Source organism: Pangasianodon hypophthalmus, chromosome 6, assembly GCF_027358585.1.
Source record: "Pangasianodon hypophthalmus isolate fPanHyp1 chromosome 6, fPanHyp1.pri, whole genome shotgun sequence".
NCBI lineage: Eukaryota > Metazoa > Chordata > Actinopteri > Siluriformes > Pangasiidae > Pangasianodon > Pangasianodon hypophthalmus.
The window spans coordinates 18,033,273-18,050,086 of NC_069715.1; the positions used below are offsets into that span (position 1 = coordinate 18,033,273).

The following is a 16,814-nucleotide window of genomic DNA, read 5'->3' on the forward strand; positions in this document are numbered from 1 at the left end:
GAGAGATCTGTTTTAACAATGAAAACTTATTAAAGTCTAAGACTTGGTCTAAGTGTGGTACGTGAGTACTGAATATCTAGTTCCTTTACATTACAGCATCATAAGCAATAATGTTTTGGTGTATAAAATCTAACCATTTGGCTTTGAGGTAGTGACAAAAATACATTTCTCCTCCTAACATATTGCATATCATTAAATGTTAATAACTCAAATGGGTTAGACACATACAGGGTTGCATTCAATCCAATTCAATTTTATTTGTATAGCGCTTTTAACAATGGACATTGTCACAAAGCAGCTTTACAGAAATAAATGGATTCAAAATATATATATTGTAAATATGTGAATTTATCCCTAATGAGCAAGCCAGAGGTGACAGTAGCAAGGAAAAACTCCCTGAGACGATATGAGGAAGAAACCTTGAGAGGAACCAGGCTCAAAGGGGAACCCATCCTCATCTGGGAGCAATGGATAGTGCAATTATAAATAAATCCCTTCTATTATTGTGTAGTGCAAAAATAGTACAAATAGTGCAATTAAGGAACCAGTAAATTCATCACAGTTTTCGCAAGAAGTCCGGTTGGTTAAAATCTATCCACCATCCACTGATGGAGTCCTGAGTACGAAGGTGCTCGTGGCAACTGCAGCCCCAGAGCCACTACAGCAATCACAGTCCCAAGCCATTACAGTACAGCTCCCCATATGTGATCCCCAAGCCATCTCTACAGCCCCCAGGTGGCACCATCCCCGGCAATCCAAACGGTTCTTCAGGCCGTCCATATGGGGCCACCCCCAGCAGCAGAGAGTGAACTCAACCAATGAGAGCTCCAACCAGAAGTAGGGCATCAGGATGGGTCGGGCAGGTCCGGGGAGCAGAAGGGGTCAGGATCACTGGCATCTCAGAAGAAGCATGTGTAGCTTGACAGAGAGAGACATGGAGAGAGAGGGCTTTTGTCTTTAGAGCTGTACTTTGTAATGTACTTTGTGTGCAGAGTGCAAGCAGGGACTCCGGCAAAACTAGCTATGACAGCATAACTAAAAGGGAGAGCCAGAAGCTGACACAGACACTAGGGCACCCTGGGACATAAGGCAGCCAACCATTCCACCGTCAACAAACCTGAGTGAACGCGTGAGAGTGAGGGGGTGACAGCATCCAACATTCCAGTTCACCACAACACTCTATGCCTGTGAACCCTCCAGACCTGCCCCTGTACCTAAGAAAAAATTATTCACAAAAGGCTTGACTAAACAAATATGTTTTCAGCCTAGACTTAAACACTGAGACTGTGCCTGAGCCCCGAACAATAAGTGGAAGGCTGTTCCATAACTGTTGGGCTTTGTAAGAGAAAGCTCTACCCCCAGCTGTAGCCTGCACTATTCGAGGTAGCAACAAATAGCCTGCACCTTTTGATCTAAGTAGGTGTGGCGGATCATAAAAGACCAAAAGTTCGCTCAGGTACTGTGGCATGAGATCATTTAGTGCTTTTAGGTCAATAGTAGTATTTTATAATCAATACGAGCCAATGCAGTGTGGATAAGATAGGGGTGATGTGGTCATATCTTCTGGTTCTAGTAAGGACCCTCGCTGCTGCATTCTGGACTAACTGGAGCTTATTTATGCATCTACTGGAACATCCAGACAGTACGGCATTACAATAATCCAACCTAGAGGTACAAAAGCATGAACTAATTTTTCTGCATCGTGTAGTGACAATATATTTCTTATTTTAGCAATATTTCTGAGATGAAAGAAAGCAATCCTAGTTATATTTTCTACATGAGCTTCAAAAGAAAGACTAGAGTCAATAATTACACCAAGGTCTTTTACTGCTGCACATGATGAAACAGAAAGGCCATCCAGTTAAAACATTTATTAAAGAGAGGCAGGCAGACAAATCTAACACGGGAGTCAATAGAAGAAACAGGCAGTGGTCATTTATTTAATTTTGGACAAAGACACATGGGGGTTTGAATATACTAATTAATCAAAGGTAAAACTTAAAACATATGCGGGCAATAAGGACACAAGGATAACAACCAATGGCTATACAGGGGAGGAGACACGACATGAACCAAAACAAAACACACGTGGCAATGTAAATAGACACGATAATGTAAACATATATGCAAATGCATAAGCGTGTGCCAAAGCACTGTGGGATGTTATGCACGTTGTCAGCCTCTGGTGGGAGCTCTGCAGGGAAGGCCACCCTGTCGGCCTCTGGCTGGAGCTCTTTGGGGGAGGTCGCCTCATGGGTCTCTGGAGGGAGCTCTGCAAGAGAGGCCACCTTGTTGACGTCAGGCTCTGCCTGCAGCTCTGCAGGGGTGGCCGCCCTGTCGGCCACTGGTTCGAGCTCAGTTGTGGAGGCCACCCTGTCAGCCTATGGAGGTAGCTCTGCAGGGGAGGCCATCATGTCAGCCTCTGGCTGGAGCTTTTATTTAGGAGGAGGCAGCCTTGTCGACCTCTGGAGGGAGCTCTGCAGGACTTAAGTGATTTCCAGTTGATGAGTGATTTCCTGGTGATGAGAACTCCAATGAGAAGTAGGGGATCAGGATGCATCACGCAGGTCTGGAGAGCAGAAGGTGTCAGGATCACTCGTATCTCAGGAGTAGCATGTGTAGCTCAACAGAGAGAGAGTGTGTGAGAGAATTTGTGAATTTCAAACAACATTTTATTACAATGTTCATATATATATATTTATAAGAAAATGGATTAAAAAAAAAAAACAGATTATCATCAGTGACATCACACAGAGCCTTTATGGCAACATACCCTCTCAATATATGCAAGATCTCCCATAGCTGTATAATATTGAAAGTCAATTAATATTCTACATTTGAATAGAGATGAGAATACAACTGTTGTGTTAAGTTTTTTTTTTCAATTTTATCTTTTCTGTTAACATGTATTGCCATTTTTGCTTGACCTAGCAGGTAATTTCAACAGTTGACACTCATAGCATTGTCTCCGAACATATTTAAAACCCAAAATAAAAATCTCCATTGAAAATGTTTCATTAAAACAATTAAACAGTGTCTGCAAAATAACAAATAATGATCTTAATCTAGGACAGTGCATACAAGCCTTGAACACAGTCTGTCTCTGAAAACAAAATGGACATTCCTGGCCTACACCGTGATTTAACACAGGGACAAAGGCATTGACAGCAATGGTGCCATGTAAAATTCTCCAGTGCAAATCACCTATTTGTTGGGTAGTTGTTACTTAACTAAAGTGCTTTCCATTCCAGCCTAACGCTATCTCCTAATCAAAGGACAGTATGCCAGGGCCTGTCTACTTTATCAAGTGCATTCTTGTTCAAAGACTTAACACAATATTTGAACACTGCTTTCCCAGATGATCACTTCAACCCCAACAATTTTCACAGAACAAAAAAGTCCCTTTACATGAAAATCCCTAAATTAGGCATTAAAATAACATGAGAAAAATGGTCACTGTTGTTTGGATGAACCAGACATGAACATATGTGCTCAAAATATGCATGATTTTGGCATTTCATGCTGTTTATCATAGCGAAGAAAACATTATTATAATCATTGTGAAGGAAATTTTAAAATTAGATCTAGATCATGTCTTTCAAAACCATATATAAACGTAATGTCTAAATGACACCAAATGTTTCAGGAGTGGAGATTTGCTACCAGTTTGAATCATCATAATCAGGGAAGTCTGTAGCACAACAGCATTTAGGCCAATAATCTGTAATGAAAAGTGGCACATTTCATAGGGTAACCTTTTTTGATGCAGTAGATAGAGGAAGCACTGGGGTGAAAACTTCAACAATCGCTAGATCACTCTATACCAACTTGTTCACTAATTCAACTGTTTTCAAAAATAGAACAATTGCAGTATATCAGGGTCCCTGGAGGACTTGTGGGTAGGCCACAGCACATTCACTGCCATGGCCCGGGCTCAATTTCTGGCCAGGGAACCAACCCCAGCCACTGGGGTTGCACATGATTGTGCACTCTTGGATAAAATTGGGTAGAGCTGCACCAGGAAGGGCATACGGCGTAAAAACTGTGCCAAATCAAATCTGCTGTGGCGACCCCTAACAGGAGCAGCCGAAAGAAGAAGAACAATTCGATGCTATATCAACCAAATTTCAACCATCAAAAATTTCTACTACTACAGCAAAACGTGAAAACTAATCCTGCTTTATATACGGCCAGGAGAAAACTCTCAAATATATAAATAACAACACTTTCAATTAGCTTGTCTATAAATTCTTTATTTTTCAAAATATTTACAAAAGGGAGCACAGCAAGAAGTACAAACATTTTAAAAAAGAATTAGTTGGTCATCAGAGACACTGAAGGAGCTGATGCAGCTGTCTCTCATCCAGTCCCACCAGTCTCCACGATCTGGAGCTTATTGTGGACAGCATTTGCATATGCACACTCCAAAACTCCCCCTGCCCCCATTTGTTGCGTCAGTGCATCTAAAACAGATCAGAAAAAGGTGTACGGTAAAACTTAAGATTTTTATACTATTCCATTAATTATAGAAGTTTGTTTTGTACAGTGCAGCTGAGGTGTGCATGTGTTGTAGTGGTGATTGCATGGGATTGGGGTGTGGGGGTATCATCAGGGTTGATATGGCAGAGAAGATATCAGGATAATCCCAGAAAAAAACTACATGTCACATGCCAGGTAGCTAATGTTAACTAATGTTAGCTAGCTAACGTTACCTGCAGCATAATTTATTTACTAATGCTAATGTTAGCGAATTTGCCTATTTCTACTTACAGCATTATTTCAAGGGTAAAAATTTCCAAATCACCGTCAACTTCAAAAGATATGTGCCATCTTCCTCACCATTATGTACATATATAGCCAGCACAAACAACCGCATAAAGACCACCTATTGTCAGCTAACAGCAAATGGAGGACTCAGACCCAAACAGAGTCTGGTATTTAATAATTTCAACAGCTACACTGTAAATACATAATCTTAGTATATGCAATTGAATAATAATGAATAATGGAACCCCAGATTCACCAAAGTAGGCTAGCTAGAAGTTATAAAAGTAAAATTCACACATAATGCAAGACATAAGTTAAATGCTTTAAAACTATTTGCTAATATTTATTTTGGAAGAATCAATCACTCAAACATTTTGCAAAACTGTAATATGAATTTAATCCTTTCCTTACCTGATATAACAACAAGGATGGCTCTGGGATACAAAGGCACACAAGTTCTTTCCAGATCCAAAATGACCTCTCGACTACAAATTGTTATTTTTTTGGCCATCGTGATTTCCCAGTCAACTGCAAGTCAGTGGTGTGCATCGCTGTATTGAAGGATCTATTTACAGTTGACCGTGATAGTTACTTTCATGGTCAACTATAAATAAATATTACTTTAATGTCACTGTGTTCAACATTATGATCTGTCAGCTTTCCATAATAGTTCTATGTTGATCTGACTTAGAAATTTTGATCACAACCAAAATGATGAAAAATCAACAATGGATTGATGTCAGTCTGCTATCTGGGTCTTGCTTCTTGCGTAGAGAAGGGAATTTATAGTTTAGTTAATGAGGACCAAACCGATTTTATCAGGAGGCGTCTTGCATCTGATAATATGTGCCGACTTTTCCATGTACTTGACCTCTCAGACTCCTACTTCTCAGACTCCTCCTTTTGCTGTTTTCTCACTTAATACAGAGAAAGCCTTTGATAGGCTGGAGTGGTTAGTTTCATTTCAGTGGTTGACAGGTAATGTTATCTCCCCCTCATTTCCTTCACAGTGGGGATTGAAAGAAGGATGTCCACTCTCGCCTCTGAAATCTAAAATAGCACTGATTATGATCATGTATCTTAATCATATTATCTCACTGTGTGCTGATGACATCATCTTATATTTGGATCACTTTGATACTGCAGTACCCCTTATAATTAAAGAATTTGATCATTTTAGTAGTTTGGTGGGTTACAAGATAAACTGGACCAAATCAGCTCGGATGCCAATTAATAATGTTGATACTGACTCTCCTATCCCGTCGTATATCCCTATTAAGGATTCTTTCACTTATCTGGGCATTAATATCTATAACAACATTAATAAAAAAGCTAGAGTCAACGTTAATAGCATACTACTTAAGATTAAAAATTTCATTCAAGGATGGAACTCTCTCCAAAGCAGAATTACTACAGTTAAAATGAATTTGTTACCTCAGCTTAATTTTCTGTTCTTTATGTTGCCACTTTCTCCTCCCCAAATTACTTTAAAGATATTAAGTCCATGATTTCCAGTTCTATCTGGAATGGCAGACACACCAGGATCAAACTTACCATGTTACAGCAACCTATACTCTCAGGGGGATTGGCCATCCCAAATTTTGAATTATGTTATTGGTCATTTCAATTTACAGCTCTCCGCACTTGGGTTGATCCACAATCTCAGGCTTCATGGAGAACAATTGAATCTACAAAGGTGAAATCACACAGACTGCAAGATATTTTATTTGCTGGCACAGGACATAAAGCTGCCAACTGCAAATTTGTTCCTATTGTGGCAGTTTCTCTCAGGGTCTGTAAAAAGGTTGAGCACTGGCTTTCAAATTTTGCCACACTAAACCACTGTGGCACAACTCTAACCTCTTATGTGGGAACCGTACATTTGTCCAACCTTCCTGGTCTTCTTTAGGCATAAACACATGCGGTGACCTGTATGATAGTCTAGGCCTTTGTTCATTTCAGACTCTAAGCACTAAGTTCTTTTTGCCTCCGTCCTCATATTTTGTTTATCTTCAATTAAGATCTGCTCTCAAAGCATATGGAGTCCTTGGGCATCTCCTATTTCTTTTCATGCTATGTTTGATTGGATTACACCATTTTTTTGGTCAAATGTCTGTTTCAGCAAACTTAATGATCGCATTTTAAAATCTCTTCCTATTGAATCCATGTGGAATTACAAATTAAGTACTTTTAATATAATAGTCGATTTGGAGAGGGTGTGGTCTAATCTCAGTTTAACTTCCAAGAAGCTCATCATCTCATTCACTTTAAAGTTATTCACCTAGCATACATAACCCCCCACAAGAGATTAAAAATGAAATTACAACTGACATATAACTGTCATATTTGTAGTATTACATCATCAGGTACTTTTCTCCATATGTTTTGTGAATGTCCAGTTATTTCTGATTGGTGGACTAATGTAAATTCTGTTTTATCTTTTTTGCTTCAAATTGACTGTTCCTAATCCAGGTTTACATGTTCTCAATGACGATTCTAATTTCTGCCTTAAATTAGTGCAAATGAAAATATCGTTTGCTGGTTTTACATCTGTAAAAAATGATACTGCAAAATTGGTTTATGCTGTATATGTACAAAAACATATTGGATCCATAGTCTCCTCAAAATAGTGAATTTTTTTTAATGTACAATAGCACAATTTAATATGGCTAAACCTGCAACTATTGAAGTCTGGAAATCATTTTCATCCAATATATAAAGAGAATGCATTAGGCATATAACTTATTAGCAGTTAGAATACTCTTTCTTTTGCCTTGGAATTGTTCTGTCTTTTTTTTGGATGGATCTGACTTTTGGTCTGATATGTCTGTTCCCCCTTTCCCCTATTTTGTTTTAATCTGATGTTTCCCTACATGTTTGTCTTACGTTTGAAATACAATAAAAAGTTTTGATCACATTAAACCTAGTTTTTTTTTTGTGAAGACAAAAAACTAGCAGTGTTAGTACAAAACTGCATGCAAAGGAGCTTGCAGAGATGCGAGAAGAGAAAGAGAGGCCTAATGGGATGTATGTATCATAAGAAAGAGCATACAAACATGTCAAATTCTGGTTACAAAATTAGATTAAATTATTTTTACTAGAAATAGAAAACAAACTATTTCCTATAGTTAATTAAGCCCAGATGCCGTGACTCGCTTTGAGTTAATCTTCCTTGCACACATTTTCAGCTTTTTATTTTCAACTTGCTAATGAAAATAAAGTAATAAGAAATGAAAGATGAACGTGTTTTGGTTGAGTGGAATCTAGTCTTGTTGAATATAAAAGCGCACACAAAGACTATTGGCTGTTCCACCAAGTAGTTTCTGCAGAGTGTGGCTCTTCAAAGTTCTGGCCATGAGAGTGAGAGAAAATGTCCCTTAGGGCTTCTATTCTAGGGGGTCTCAGGTGGCGTCACCTTCCGCTTTCTTCCCAAAAGATGCAGGAAGTGGAGTTGCCTACTAATGGTTAGTGGCAGCTTAGCAAAGATATCTAGGGTGCATCTTTGTACTAACTTTTTTTTTTTTTTGATGATGATGTAATTACTACAAAAACATGGCTTTCAATGATCAATCAAATTTCAGCAGGAATTTGAAAGGGTTAACATTGAGCTATTGTCACAAAACTTGATAGATAGGTTCCGGTTTGGACCCACTTCTTATCAAAGCAAATTGCCCGCTGTTCAGGTGATATTCATATTTTAAAACAATGCATATCTCTTATAAAATATATGGTCTGTATATCTTCGTTATTTTGCTAACTTATGCTGAAAGCATTAAAAATTTCTTTGTGGCGCATTTAGCACTGCACTTCCCTATCGAAGATAATTAGCCTAATATGCAAAATCAATTTTTGCATACTTGTCCCAAGTTTTTAGCCCAATATGCAAAATATTGGTGTCATATTATTCACAAGAGTGTGAAACGTGTTATGACCACAGGAACAAGGGGACCCAGAAGCAGAACACAGACTCAAGGATTGAGGTTAAATGAGTTTTATTGAAGGTTGAGGTAGATAGGATTGTGTGGGAGAGAGGTGTGGCTGAGGCCAGGATTTAAATTTGGAGGTCTGTTGCTCAGTTGAGCCGCCACAGGGAAGGGGGAGCAAGGCAGAGTGTGAATGGGCTTGAATGGTTGGTGAGGGAATGGTTGGTGAGAGACTTCAATTGGGAGACCTGGAAGGATGGGTGGTTGCGCATGGACCTGGGGAGCTTGAGTTTGACTATTGAGGGGTTGATGACACTCTCGATGGTAACAGGGCCTAAGAAGCAGGGAGAGAGAGTTTCTTAGAATCTGTGTTGAGTGGAATGTCTTTAGAGGACAGCCATGCCAGGGCAAAGGGTATGCCAGATTTTGAAAACAGAAACTCTCTTAGAGGTGGAGGTGCAGGTGAGCTTAGTGAGAGGTGCTGCAACCTGGCTATAGCCCCTGATAAAATGGCTGTAAAAATTGGCTAACCACAGGAACCACTGAAGGTGTTTCAGGGAGTTGGACGTGGGCCACTCAATGATGGCTCGGATTTTCTCAGGATCAGCTTTCACTCACCAGCATTTCCCGGCTTTGACATATAGGTGGTTTTCAAGTACACGCTGTCGGACATGGCAGACATGAAAGCGTGTGCTCAGCGGGGGTGTGGGAAAAAATGAGGATATTGTCTAGGTAGATGAAAAAAATGGTTCAAGAAGTCTCTGAGGACATCATTCACTAATGCCTGAAATACTGCTGGGCCGAAGGGCATTACCAGGTACTCAAAGTGACCCAGAGGGGTGCTAACCGCTGTTTTCCATTCGTCCCCTTACCTGAATCTGACTACGTGATAAGCGTTTCACAGATCCAGCTTCGAAGCAAGGGATAGTTATTGTTCAGGGCCCGGTAATCAATGCAAGGATGAAGCAAGTGATCCTTTTTCACCCTGAAAAAGAAGCCAGTGCCCGGGGGGAGGAAGGGGGTCTGATTACACTGGCAGCATCATTAATTTATTGCCCCATGGCCTCTCACTCAAGAGAGGAAAGGTTGAATAGATGGCCGGTAGGCAGGGTGGCCCCAGGGAGCAGGTTGATGGCACAGTCATATGGGTGGTGAGGTGGTAGTGAGTGGGCACTTCTTGCTGAACACCTCTCCCAGGTCATGGTACTTGGGGGGCACTGCCAAGAGGTCTGGAGGGCCTGGGTCCAGGGAAGCCATTGTGGCAGCTACGGGTGGAAGGGCTGATTTCAGGAAGGAAGAGTGGCAGAAGGGACTGCAGTTAGTAACACTCCCAGCCAACCAGTCTATTTGAGGGTTGTGCTTTCACTACCATGAATGGCCCAAAACAAGTGGGTACACGGTGAGAAGATAAGGTTCAGCTGAACCTGTTCTTGGTGGTTCGCCAAGAGAACTAGGAGCAACAGGGTGGTGCAATGGGTGACCCAGGCCAAGAATCTCCCATCCAGGGTGTTAACAGTAATGGGGGGGTCCAGTGGTTCAATGGGGAGGCCAGACTGGGAAGCTAGCCCCATGTCAAGGAAGCTATCATCGGCGCCTGAGTCGATCAGCACTAGCAGGGGAATGGAGAGCTTATTGTGGTGCAGAGTGGCTGGAATTTGGAAATTCCAGGGGGGCAGGAGAAGTGGATGTTTGGATTACCAGTAGCCCCCTTTCTACTGGTGAGCCCCTCCTTTTAGACAGAGAGGCCGAGAAGAAGGGGTAGCCAGAAAGTGGCCCATTTGACAGCAATAGATGCACATGCCTGCCTTGAATCTACATTCACACTCGGCAGGAGTGTGCCAGACAGGGGCGCACGGGCATTGGGGCCAGCTAGCTCACTCTCTTTGCTGCTATAACCTAAGGGACCCCTGGTGGAGGGAGAAATGGCATTGGCAGCCTCCCTCCCTTGGAAGGGATGGTCGAATATCTTCCGTAGTTCAGCAGTGAAGGAGATGGTGAACCACAGAGCAGGCTGCCTGGCCCAGGCCAAGGCATCATCTCAGCAGTCCCATGCTGTAGGCAATCCTGGTTTCATCAGTGGAGTAGGTTAGTGAGCACTGGGCAAACACAAGGGTACAGGACTTACTTCTTCCCAGCTCGCCCACATAGGGTTCGGGGTAAGGGATATGTGCTTCATGGCACAGAGAGCTGGGGAAGGGAGCACCAGAGGCTGCTGGGGCAGGCTGACTGAGCTGAGAGCTAGGAGACATCCGGGCCATTTGGGGATGACACAGAGGAGATGCTGATGGAGGCAACAATCTGTGTTCCCTTGTTACGGTTGCTCGCACCGTGTTCCCGGAGCTGTTGATCATGCTGTCTGAGGAGACAACCCTGGCTGGAGACAGCTGCATGAGGCAGAGTATGAGCAGACTTGAATGGTTGGCAAGACCGGGGCTCAAACTAGGGTCAGTGGAGTGAGAGTGCTGGGTCAGTGCTGTAGAGGAGTACATAGGAGAACAGAGACTAGAATAGAATAGAATAGAATATTTGTCATTGTTTTGAACAACGAAAGACTGTTTAGCAGCTCACAAGGTTTTGGCATAATAGACAAATACAAATAAAAAATAAAATAGACAAGAAGAAAGGATTGTAGTGTAGCAAATTAAACAAGAACAACAGTGCAGAATACAGTATACATAGTGTTGTTGTATACTCTATATCAGAATATATGAATAGTAAACATAAGTGTAACAGTATCAGATTGTGTAAACATATAAGAGGTGTTTACAGATTAGTACAAATATGCAGTGTGGTGTGTGCATGTGTATTATTGCACTTGTAGACCTGATACATTGGTTTATTGTTCGATAATGCTTGGGAGCAGAAGAAGGGAAGGAGGAGAATTTATGCATTTGACTGCCTGCGGGAAGAAACTGCTCTTTAATCTGTTAGTCCTCGTTTTGATTGTTCTGTATCTTTTCCCAGAGGGAAAAACAGGTGATGTCCAGGGTGAGTGGGGTCCATTACGATACAACTGGCTTTCTTTCTGAGACGGCCAGTGTAAATGTCTTTGAGGGGAGGAAGTGTTGTGCCAATGATGCACTCTGCCACCCTCACCACCCATTGCAGGTCTTTTTTATTCTCTTCTGTGCAGCTGCTGAACCACACTGTGATGCAGTAGGTCAGAAGGCTCTCTATTGTTGACCGATAGAAATTGGTCAGCAGGTGATGAGGGAGGTGCCCTGTTTCAGTTTCCTGAGGAAGTACAGTCTTTGCCGTGCCTTCCCCACCTGATGGGAGATGTGTGCGGACCAGGTGAGGTCGGCTGAGATATGCACACCAAGAAACTTAAAGCTCTCTACCCTCTCAACCTCCTTACTCTGTATGCAGAGGGCAGAGTGCTCAGTACGCCTTGATCTTCTGAAGTCAATTATAAGTTCCTTGGTTTTGGAGATGTTTAAGACCAGATTATTGAGGGAACACCATTTTGTCAGATGCTGAACCTCCTCCTTGTAGGCTTGTAGCAAATTTGACAATGGTGTTGGTGGAATGGATAGGGGAGCAGTCGTGTGTGAACAGCGAGTAGAGAAGGGGCTGAGGACACACCCCTGTGGTGTGCCAGTGTTCAGGATGAGAGTTGATGATGTATGACCTCCCATCCTGACATTCTGAGGTCTGTTGCACAGGAAGTCCAGTATCCATGTGCACAGTGAACTGCCTAGGCCGAAGTTGCTCAGTTTTTGAACGAGTTTGTGGGGGATGACTGTATTAAAAGCTGAACTGAAATCCACAAACAGCATTCTTACACAAACAGTGTTTCCGTCATCCACATGTGTAAGTGCACTGTGGAGAGCTTTGATGACTGCATCTTCTGTCTATCTGTTTGCTCGGTAAGCAAACTGGTTTTGTTCGAGGTCGGCAGGGATGACAGTTTTGATGTGAGAGAGTATGAGTCTCTCAAAGCATTTGGTGATGATAGGGGTTAGAGCAACGGGACGATAGCCACTCAGGCAGTTCACTGTGGTTTTCTTTGAAACTGGGATGATCGTCGCTGACTTGAGGCAGGTGGGGACAGCAGACTGTAATAGCGAGAGGTTGAAAATGGTGGTAAATACCTCTGCCAACTGGTCTGCACAGGCCTTCAAGATCCATCCAGTGACTCCATCTGGTCCAGCTGCTTTCCTCGCATTGACCCTGCGTAGAGTGGATCTGACCTGATGCTGGTGTAGCTGTATCGGGTCATCCTTTCCTGGCAGTGAAGGATGGCTGCTGACGTCACTGTTCCGCTGGTCAAAGCGAGAAAAGAAATGGTTCAGAGTGTCTGGCAGAGTGCTGTCTATGGGGTTTATGTCTGCGTGACTGTTCTTGTAGCCAGTGAGGGTCTATAGTCCATACTCTGACTGTCTTTGTGGATGGTCTTTGTCTACAGCTGAGTGGTTTGTATGCTGGAATAAGGGACAGAGACAGATGATCTGAACATCCCAGATGTGGCAGAGGGCTGGCTTTATAAGCATATGGAATGTTGCAGTATACATGATCTAAGGTGTTTTTTCCTCTTGTTAGGAAGTTCACATATCTGTGAAATTTGGGTAGAATGGACTTTAAGTTGGCATGATTAAAGTCCCCTGCTGTTATAACAACGCTGTCCGGATGTGCCGACATGTACTGGCTGATGGAGTGATGTAGCTTCTCCATGGCTAATCTAGCGTTAGCTTGCGGCGGTACATAAACAGCTGTTATAACAACCAATGTAAACTCCCTGGGCAAGTAGAAAGGTCTGCACTGTAGCATCAAGTATTCTATGTCCGGAGAGCAGTGAGTGTCCTTTATTATAATGTTTTCACACCAGCTGTTATTCGTGTAAATACAAAGTCCCCCTCCTCTGCTCTTACCAGAGTGAATAGTTCTGTCCGCTCTGAAGACTGCATGGCCCGCTAGCTCGATTGCGGCATCCAGGGTGCACATATCCAGCCAAGTCTCTGTTATAATCATCACACAGTAATTTGAACCGTGTGAAGTGATCCGCAGTCAATTCAATTCAATTCAATTTTATTTGTATAGCGCTTTTAACAATGGACATTGTCACAAAGCAGCTTTACAGAAATAAATGGATTCACAAAAATATATTGTAAATATTTGAATTTATCACTGTGAATTTATCCCTAATGAGGAAGCCAGTGGCGACGATGGCAAGGAAAAACTCCCCGAGATGATATGAGGAAGAAACCTTGAGAGGAACCAGGCTCAAAAGGGAACCCATCCTCATCTGGGTGCAACGGATAGTACGATTATAAATAAATCCCTTCTATTGTGTACTATATGGACAAATAGTGCAATTGTGCAACCAATAAATTCATCACAGTTTTTGCAAGAAGTCCAGCTGGTTAAAATCTATCCACTGTCCACTGATGGAGTCCTGAGTACGAAGCTGCTCGTGGCAACTGCAGCCCCAAAGCCACTACAGCAATCGCAGTCCCAAGCCATTACAGTACAGCTCCCCATATGTGATCCCCAAGCCATCTCCACAGCCCCCAGGTGGCACCATCCCCAGCAATCCAAACAGTTCTTCAGGCAGTCCATATGGGGCCACCCCCAGCAGCAGCGAGCGAACTCAACCGATGAGAACTCCAACCAGAAGTAGGGCATCAGGATGGGTCAGGCAGCGAGGAGGAGCAGAAGGGGTCAGGATCACTGGCATCACTGGCATCTCAGAAGTAGCATGTGTAGCTCGACAGAGAGTGAGGGAGAGAGAGAGATGGAGAGAAAGGAAAAGATTGTTAGGTGAGCTTTTGTCCTCTAATGGTTAAGCACGAGTAAGCAGAGTGCAAGCAGGGACTCTGGCAAGACTAGCTATGACAGCATAACTAAAAGGGAGAGCCAGAAGCTAACACAGACATGAAGGCACCCATGGACATAAGGCAGCCAGCCACTCCACCGTCGACAAACCTGAGTGAACGTGTGAGAGTGGGGGGGCGACAGCATCCAAACATTCCAGTTCACCACAACACTCTATGCCTGTGAAACCCTCCAGACCTGCCCCTGTACCTAAGAAAACTATTCACAAAAGGCTTGACTAAACAAATACATTTTCAACCTAGACTTAAACACTAAGACTGTGTCTGAGCCCCAAACACTAAGTGGAAGGCTGTTCCATAACTGTGGGGCTTTGTAAGAGAAAGCTCTACCCCCAGCTGTAGCCCGCATTATTCGAGGTACCAACAAATAGCCTGCACCTTTTGATCTGAATAGGCGTGACGGATCATAAAAGACCAAAAGTTCGCTCAGGTACTGTGGCGCGAGACCATTTAGTGCTTTATAGGTCAATAGTAGTATTTTATAATCAATACGAAATTTGATTGGGAGCCAATGCAGTGTGGATAAGATAGGGGTGATGTGGTCATATCTTCTGGTTCTAGTAAGGACTCTCGCTGCTGCATTCTGGACTAACTGGAGCTTGTTTATGCATCTACTGGAACATCCAGACAGTACGGCATTACAATAATCCAACCTAGAAGTAACAAAAGCATGAACTAATTTTTCTGCATCGTGTAGTGACAATATATTTCTTATTTTAGCAATATTTCTGAGATGAAAGAAAGCGATCCTAGTTATATTATCTACATGAGCTTCAAAAGAAAGACTAGAGTCGATAATCACACCAAGGTCTTTTACTGCCGCACATGATGAAACAGAAAGGTCATCCAGAGTTATTATGTAATCAGAAAGCTTACTTCTAGCTGCATGTGGTCCTAGTACAAGTACTTCTGTCTTGTAAGAATTAAGTAAGAGAAAGTTAATAAGCATCCAGTTTCTAATGTCTTTTACACATTCCTCAACTTTATTAAGCTGGTGTCTGTCATCTGGCTTTGCTGAAACATACAACTGTGTGTTATCAGCGTAACAGTGGAAGCTAATACCATGCTTACGGATAATTTTGCCCAGAGGTAGCATATATAGAGAAAAGAGCAGTGGGCCTAAAACAGAGCCTTGCGGGACACCAGACTTTACCTTAGCATGAGAAGAGAAGTCACCATTTACGTTTACAAACTGATAACGATCAGTCAAATAAGACCTGAGCCAGGAAAGGGCTGTTCCCTTAATGCCTACTACATTTTCTAGTCTATTGAGGAGAATAGCATGATCAATGGTATCAAAAGCTGCACTAAGGTCAAGCAGCACCAGCAAGGAGACACAACCCTGATCAGAGGCCAGTAGTAAGTCATTTACAACTTTTACCAGTGCTGTCTTTGTGCTATGATGAGGCCTAAATCCTGACTGATACATTTCATGAATGTTATTCCTATGTAAGTATGAGCATAGCTGCTGTGCTACAACCTTTTCTAGGACCTTGGAAATAAAGGGGAGGTTTGATATTGGTCTATAGTTAGACAGCTAACAGGGGTCAAGGTCAGGTTTTTTTAATCAGGGGCTTGATAACTGCTAATTTAAAAGATTTAGGTACATAGCCAATGCTAAGGGAAGAATTGATTATCTTTAAAAGAGGTTTGATTGTTTCAGGAATTATCTGTTTGAGGAAACAAGTAGGTAAAGGATCTAGCATACAGGTTGATGATTTTGATGATGAAATTAATGAAATTAGTTCAGTCTCTTCAAGGGGAGTAAAGCGTTGTAGTTGTTTATCTAATATTATCATATTATCATCTACAGGGTTAGTTATAGAACTGTCTGGTTTTAAATTAATAGTCTGAATTTCTAGCCTGATATTTTCAATTTTACCATTGAAAAAATTCGTGAAGTCATCGCTGCTATATAATGATTGTGTGCGTGTTTCTATTGTTGTCTTATTCCTAGTTAATTTTGCTACAATATTAAATAGGAATCTAGGATTATTTCTGTTATCTTCAATTAGGGTGGAGAGATACATTGATCTAGCAGCACTAAGAGCTTTCTTATAGCTCAAAAGGCTCTCCTTCCATGCTATTTGAAATACTACCAAGTTAGTTTGACGCCATTTACGTTCTAGTTTTCGAGTGGTCTGTTTTAAAGTTCGTGTGTGATCGCTATACTAGGGTGCTAGCTTTTTCTCCCTAATTATTTTTCTTTTTAGTGGAGCTACCTTATCTAGCGAGTTGCAGAACGTTGATTCTAAACATTCAGTTGCCTGGTCAAGTTCTTCGGGATCAG

General features: G+C 42.1%; 1 protein-coding gene across 10 annotated transcripts in view; it reads left to right on the plus strand.

The window, feature by feature from the left end:
- The window catches only part of reln (reelin), a 438,322-nt gene that overhangs the window by 141,756 nt on the left and 279,752 nt on the right, over positions 1–16,814 (plus strand). The window lies entirely within an intron of this gene.